The 7,884-nt window shown below is 33.3% G+C and overlaps 1 long non-coding RNA gene across 1 annotated transcript; it reads left to right on the top strand.

The window, feature by feature from the left end:
* The first annotated feature begins 2,991 nt into the window (after window positions 1–2,991).
* LOC135611935 (uncharacterized) lies at window positions 2,992–6,976 on the top strand. The gene is made up of 3 exons (XR_010486691.1): window positions 2,992–3,093; window positions 6,555–6,655; window positions 6,869–6,976. It is a non-coding gene; the product is annotated as an uncharacterized LOC135611935 (long non-coding RNA).
* The last annotated feature ends 908 nt before the right edge of the window (window positions 6,977–7,884 follow it).

The raw sequence follows: 7,884 nt of genomic DNA, 5'->3' as shown, positions 1-7,884 counted from the left end.
AAATTTATTAAGCATGATTATTATGCATGACATTAAAACATGGTTTTAAAATGTTTAATATTTTCATTACATAATTTCATCATTCTACATTATCATATTTTCAAATTCGAACATGCACAATTTCAAAATCATACATTTCATTTTTCATGTATGATACAAATAAATCAATCATCATTATGAGCATATCATACATGATATTCAAACATTCATGATACATCATTTTGGCATCATGATCATAGCTTTTCAATTGATGGCATCTAAATGTCAAAGTTCATTACATCCTATCATGCATAATCATTAACTTCTCCTTTGAATTTCATGCTTAATTTCATTTTATCATATTAGGAACATCAATAAGAATTAATTGGGTGATGAGATAAATATTTCATTAATACACGGAATTATATAAAAATCATATCATGAGTGTTTCATGCATTTATATCATCACATGAAGAATATCAAAAAGAATTTTGGAGATGAGATGCATAAATAGTGAACATAAATTTTGAATATCAAGAGATATATTATGATTCTTTTTTAATAACTCAAATAGTGAAAAGAAAGAATCATAATAGACAATCTTGATTTATAAAATAAATTTTCAAGTTATAATTTTCAGAAATCAAGATAAAAATCATGGTTAGATGAAACTCATTCAAATCATCACACTCATCAAAATCACTTTTAAGATTATCAAATAGATTCATTAAAGTCAATAAGATAAAGATAAAGAATTTTTAAGAAAAATATTTTTCTTTTTTTAGTTGTTTCAATTTATGTGATTGATTTTATATTAGCATGCTCAAATATTTGTTTTTATGTTAAAACCATGCATCAACGTTTAGGATCGAAAAATAAATTTCATCATGAAAACCATCAAGATCAATAAACCACAAAAGTCATCATGTATAACTTAAAAATATCATGCATAAAATCATCAAATCATGGTATCAAAATTTTAATATTTTTATTACAACTTTATGCATCATTAAGTATACAATCGTCAAGAATGACACTTATACTATTTCATACAAGTATGCCTATTTAATTTATGTCAAATCAAAACATGCATCATTTAAACCGTGAAAAAAACCACTTTTATTATCGTGAAAGTCGATATTCCATAAATTATAAAAATCATTATGCATTATTTCGAAAGAAAACTCATTAAGTATGATCATTGTGCATTACTTCAAATCAAACATGATTTCATTTATTTTCAAAATATTTATCATGATAGGACATTCAAGGTAAAGAAATCATTAAACATAAGGCATATTCATCGATCATTGTTTCATTGAGCATAAGGTATTTTCAACCAAAATCATTTTGTAATTTGTTGTAGTTATGCATTTTTATTTTTAGGTGAATCTATCTTTTCATGCTTAGTTTTCCATACAAAAGCCATGTATCATTATTAAGCATAATATTAAACTTCTTAATATTTTCATTAAGACATCAAGCATGGTTTCAATCAAAATCGGAAATCAATAAGATACACATTTTTTTCTTCTTTAAGAAAAATATACATATGATCATTAGATTTAAATTTAACATTTTATTCCATTAACATAAAACATACAATTTTTATTATAATTTTCAAAATTAAGATCATGATAATATTTTTGTATTTTTAATTTTTTAAACATATAATTTTTAAGAAAAATAATTATTCTAAAAAAAGAAAATACATCATGAAAAACATCAAGTAATTTTAAAATAAATTAAGGGGGTTTCGATTACATCATCATCGAAAGCGGTTAAGGCGTAGTTTGCCACATCGCCTTTTTTTATTTTCTCCTTGTCTTCGGAGGAACTCGATTCATCCCAATTTTTGTTCTTCTTCTTGCGTTCAAAGTAAGTAGTTCTGTTCTTTTTGCTTTTTAATTTTTGTTTCATTTGTAGTTTAAGTTCACCATCACTTAAGCTTATACTCGAGTAGTCTTCAAATGTTCTATGTCCCAAATTCTTACTGTTCTTTGGATAGTTGTTCTCGAGTTCTCTTTTTGTCACATTATTCATTTCATAGATTATTAGAGACCCAATAAGTTCTTCGAGAGGAAATGTTTTAAGGTCCGTGGCCTCTTGAATGGCCGTAACTTTTGGATCCCAACTCTTTGGAAGAGATCTTAAAATTTTAGTTACGAGTTCAAAGTTAGAAAAACCTTTACCAAGAGCTTTGAGTCCATTGAAGATATCTATGAAACGGGTGTATATGTCTCCGATGGACTCATTTTGTTTCATCCGGAAAAGTTCGTAAGAATACACAAGAATGTTGATTTTGGACTTTTTCACTCGGCTAGTGCCTTCATGAGTGACCTCAAGATTTCTCCAAATATCAAAAGATAAATCATAAATCGAAACGTGATTAAATTTATTTTTGTCAAGTGCACAAAACAAGGCATTCATAGCCTTTGCATTTAAAGCAAAAACCTTTTTCTCCGATTCATCCCATTCGCTCATTGGAAGAGAAGATTTTTTAAATCTATTTTCGACAATATTCAAAATCCATGGAAATAAGGAAGATCCTTATACGAGACTTCTAATACTTGTAATCTGACCCATTAAATATAGGCGGACGTGTAATAGAGTGACCCTCTTGCATGCTGGAGTAAGCCATCTCTCTTGGGTATTAAGCCAAATTTGAGAGAGCGAGCCATGCTCTGATACCAATTGTTAGGAGCGGAGCGGCACTAAGAGGGGGAGGGGGGAGGGGGGGGTGAATTAGTAAAACTCGTAAGTTTGAAATCGATATAATAAATATGTAGAGATTTCGATTCGTTGAAGGATGACTTAGCTAAAATAGTTCGAGTAAAGGAAGTAAAGAGTAGGGAGAAGAAAACCGAACAGTTTGCTGCTAAGAAGATAAGTGGTTTAGAAAATTAAACACTCACACATTCAAGGAACACCATAATGTAAAGTGATTCAGTCAAATAACCTACATCCATTTACGAAGCCTTCTTCGATGAGGCTCCCAACTTTCACTAGCAAATCATAACTGAATGCATTGAGTGTGGTCATCAAGGAACTTCCACGTGAACTTTCCCAAAAGCTCTAGAGATTGTCTGCTTGCCAATTGTTACTTCTTTACAGGTTAGTGCTGGGTTCATCAATTTTTGATATTATGGTAAAAATATTTTGTTGGTGTGGCTTAATTTCCTATCATGGAACAATCAGAAGTTCACGTATGGAATCTATTCAAGAAATACGGGCTTGTTAGCTTATAGTTCATATTCATTGACCTGCAACCATTTTTTAGGTAGTGGCTTGCTTATTTCTTTTTAATTAAAGATTATTCTTTTGACTTTAAGAATGGTTTATGTCTTAGTAAGAGTACTTTCAGGAAATTAAGTCTTCCAAAAATCATCGTAGAAGATGTATCCACATGTTTTGGCCCATTTTGAAATTTATCTTTGATTTATAAGTATTCCTTTAAGTTTATTATATGATTTTTTATCAGTAAGTATTAGATACCCTGTGAGGGTTATTGCACATTTTGTGACATGCTTGTAAACATGCTATATGTTATGAGTTATATGTTGGATATAGAAAGAACCCTCGAAATTGGATTTGAAGATGTCATTTATTAACAAATTTTCATTGTCTCACATCATTTTGAATGGTGACCATCTATCTTAGTACCATGGTATATCTTTTGTGGTCCATTATCCTTCATAAAGAAGGTATCCATCTTAGGTAAATGGTTCTGGTTGTCAGACCTTTATAAGTGGTTTGGTCATGGAATGCTAAACAGCCTTGCCATGAACAATATTTGGATATGGCTTGATATTGATAAAACTTGGACAAAGATATCCTTTGTTCAAAGAAATTAAGTCCAACAAACTTGGTTATTGTTCAAAAATTTTACTCTAGGGTGTGATTGTTTCTTTTTGAAATTTAAATACTCCTCTACTTATTTCTCTTCCTCCTTCCTTGCTGTACTCTTCCTTCTCTTTTATCATCGCCAGTGATTTAAAAAACGCTAGGCGCCAAAAGGCGCCAAGGCCCAAAAATGCCCGAGGCGCTAGGTGCTCGCCCGAGCGAAGCGAGGCGTTAAAATATAAAAATATATAATATAATTAATAAATATAATTATTTAAAATTTTATATAAAAATATGCTATTAAATTAAGAAAATCTAAAACACAAAATCATACTGTCACATTAACAATATTGAAAATTAATAATTTTAAATAAACCTAACAATATTAACAATATACAATATACTATTAACAGTATACTGTTGTATACTGTTAACAGTATACAGTATACTCTTAACAGTATACATAAGAAGAAGGAAGAGTGTAAGGGAGTGCTGAGTCTGTTGATTGAGAAAAGAGGAAGCGGCAGCAGTAGCGGGAGTCGGAGTGAGAGTGTAAGGAGGCAACAGCAGTAGGAGTGGGAGTGTAAGGAGGCAGCGGCAGCGGGAGCAACAAGCGGCGACAACGGCAACGGCAAGTAGCGACAGTGGCAACGATAGTGGGAGCAGGAGCGGGAGCGACGACAGCGGCAACAGTTGCGAGCAGCGACAGCGGCGAGTAGCGGGCGCGGGAGCGGCAGCGGCAACGAGCAGGGTTAGCCGGTTAGGGTTGGGCAGCGACAGTTGATATCGATTTTAGTTGGTTCGATTGAACCAACTAACCACCGGAGACCAAACCAGGCCTAAAATCCTGGTTCGGTCGCCTCGTAACACAGGCGCTCACTCGAAGCACCCAGCGCCTGGGCTCAGGCGAGCGCCTAGGTGACGCCTCTTTGAACCATGCCGCTTGGAGGTTTAGCGAGGTGCTCGGGCCTCGCCTCGCCTCGCCCGAGCGCCCGAGCGCCTTTTTAAATCACTGATCATCGCCTCTTCTTTCTTCCTCCTATACCTCCGCCACCCCTTCCTCTTCATGTCTCTCTTTTTTCCTCCTGTACCTCCACAACCCTATCCTCTTTTCCTTCTTCCTTTTCAAGTCTCTTGTACGTACTAGTGTACTATGTGTTTGTATACCTGTACTTCCTTACATATTGATCTAGCCTAGGATCAGTATTGGTCAAGTATCTAAAACAATGTTCCTTATTCTACATATTATGCATAGGTAACATAATTGATACACTTTACTATACCTGGAAGTTTTGATGATCTTCCCATTTTTCATATGTTTCTATGTATTTATAAGTATGATTTGAGTTAAACTAAATAGATATCCTATACAAACATTAAGAACTTCACCTAATTGGTTCTCTTTTTTGCTTCGAGAGAGTTATCTCCATGATATCTAAATTTACGGGGAAAGAAACTAATAAGTTACTAGAAGATAAAAAGAAAATCTCAACAAGCAAATCAGTTGTTCTCATTCCTTCCCCTCCATCGCATCCTCTAGTAATCTTTCCATCCATTAAATAATGATAAAAGCGGATATGCGACATGAAAGAAAGATATTTTTCTATCTATTTAGACAACAGCGGATATTCCGCTATCCCGATCACGATCCTACTTCATCTGGACACTGCTTCTCTTCGGCTTCTATTGTAAATAAAACTGATTGTCTTGTCTCGCTTACCACAATAGACCTCATAGACTTTCCATGCACTGATTTAATTGGAACAGTCCATTCTATAGCTGAATTGTGCTTATCGAATTTCAATTGGGTAGCTGAACTTTGGGGACAATTATGCACCCTCTCCAAATCAATTTGTAAACTGTTTTATGCAAGTTATGCAATTTTGTATCGTACCGGAGTTTCGATGTTCGTTCGGTACGATACGAAATTGTATACGGAGCGATATACCGCTCGGTATATATATATATATATATAATTCAACGACGTTGCCTCTCTCTTCTCCCAAGCGAGACGACGTCGCCTCGTTTATATATATATATTAATAAATATAAAAGATTATATATATATATATTATTTATTTATTTATTTATTTATAAAAGGCGACGTTGCATCGTCTCGACAATATCGCCTCATATATATATATATATATATATATATATATATATATATATATATATATATATTTCGTTCCGTCCGGTAACGGGCGGTTCGTGTACCGGTAAGCTGATGGACCGGTACGTACTCCCCGTACCGGACAGTATTATTCGAAATTTCATACCTTGGTTTTATGTAGTTGCATATCAGAATAGCTGACTAGTAACCTTTGTAATTGAAGCTTCTTTTGCTTTCTAGCAATGTAAACTAATAGCACTATTCGATTATGCTTGCTCAAGCTATTACAATGGGAGCAGAACTTCATGAAACCCAATTCTATTAACATTTAATTTTTACAATATTTTTTTGACGGAAAATTTATGTAAAATAGTGTTTATATCAGCTAGTATGACTACTACTAGCATTTTTTTAAACAGGTCTAGTGAACCAATTATTGATCTTCCATTAGCAATGATTCTTCTGCATCTTCGTATTGATATATTATTGTTCTTAATAAGGTGATGAATTGTGAAATATTTAGTTTTGATCAATCCCATATAAAACTCATTAAGATCATCGTAGATTCTTATATTGTCTAGTTGAGCTGATTGTGTGCTTACCCTTTGTGTGTTGACAGTGTTATGCAGGAGAGAAGATCAAGGAGAGCATACAATCATGTGGAAAATGAAAAATGAGCTTATAGGAAACTGGTGTGAGCTATGATGATGGATGGTTTTGGTACTTGCTAGTTGCTGCATATATCCGTTCATTTGTCCTTTGCAAAAATCAGAACTGTGACATCTTCCATGATTGTATGTTGAATCCCGAGGATCATGTTCGCTGATTAGAATCTTGCTGGAAGAGCTAAACATGTCTTCTTTTTCCCAAAACATTTTTGCCTTTTATTGGACTCTTCTATTTTCTTATTATTTGATACTATTCTTGTTTCAGCAGTACACAAGAACGTTAAGCTATGTGGTACTCACGAAGTGCATTGATGTGAATAAGACCTGGCGACTGCTTTAAAGCATTTTAATTGCATCGTGGATATGCATTGGTGAGAATTGACCTGATGACTGCTTTGGAGAATCTTATTAGCATTTCTTGTTATCATGATCTTTATTTTTACCTGTCATACATGTCAACTTTTGTAGGTAGGTGGTTTAAGTTTTTAGTGTGGTATGATGAAATTCATGGATGCCCCTTTTATTGTCAATTCATAGATGACAATAGGTCAGGTTCTTTTTTATACTAATGATTGTCAATCGACATAAGCTTTCTTGGATAATGTACTTGTTAATTAGCTTTGGGATATATATGTTAGGGAAATAGGTACTCCAATTGCATGCTGGATGAGTTTTGGTACACTACATTTATTAGGGTTTGGATTCAGGAATGACAAATTTGACAAGTATCTTGCTTTTGTCATTGGACGATTTTGGTACACTGCATTTTAGATTCTTGAATCCTTAGCATAACACAAGGAAATGGTTCTTACAAAATTGATTGATATCTTTGTGGAATAGTGTTCGGAAGGTTTTTTAATTTAGACTAAATGAGAAATAACTAGAGTCTAGACCATCATACGGTCTATTTGAAGTGCATGATTGGGCTAGAGAACTTGGATTTAGTTATAAATCAGAATTCACATAATTCTAGAGGGACACAATGAAAATGTTTTGATTTATGCATATCAATATTTATTGTATGGAATTGTTTTGTCTGTTATTTCAGTTTGACATCTTAAAAACTTTTGAGACATCTTCTAATTTGTACATGGCATTACACTCAGACCCCTCTTCCTTAACACTGCTATATGAAATCGAAGTACACTAAGGGACATATATAATCTTGTGCGGTAACTAGGAGGTGATTGATGGAGTAATATATACAAAATTTATTCATGTATTTGAATAATCGTTTTTTCATCTTGATCTGATTTCTCTATTTTTTTCCCCCTCTTAAGT

This window comes from Musa acuminata, chromosome BXJ2-5 (assembly GCF_036884655.1).
Source record: "Musa acuminata AAA Group cultivar baxijiao chromosome BXJ2-5, Cavendish_Baxijiao_AAA, whole genome shotgun sequence".
Classification (NCBI taxonomy): Eukaryota; Viridiplantae; Streptophyta; class Magnoliopsida; order Zingiberales; family Musaceae; genus Musa; species Musa acuminata.
Note: the sequence above shows the minus strand (reverse complement) of the source record. Positions and strands in the feature narration are given on the sequence as shown.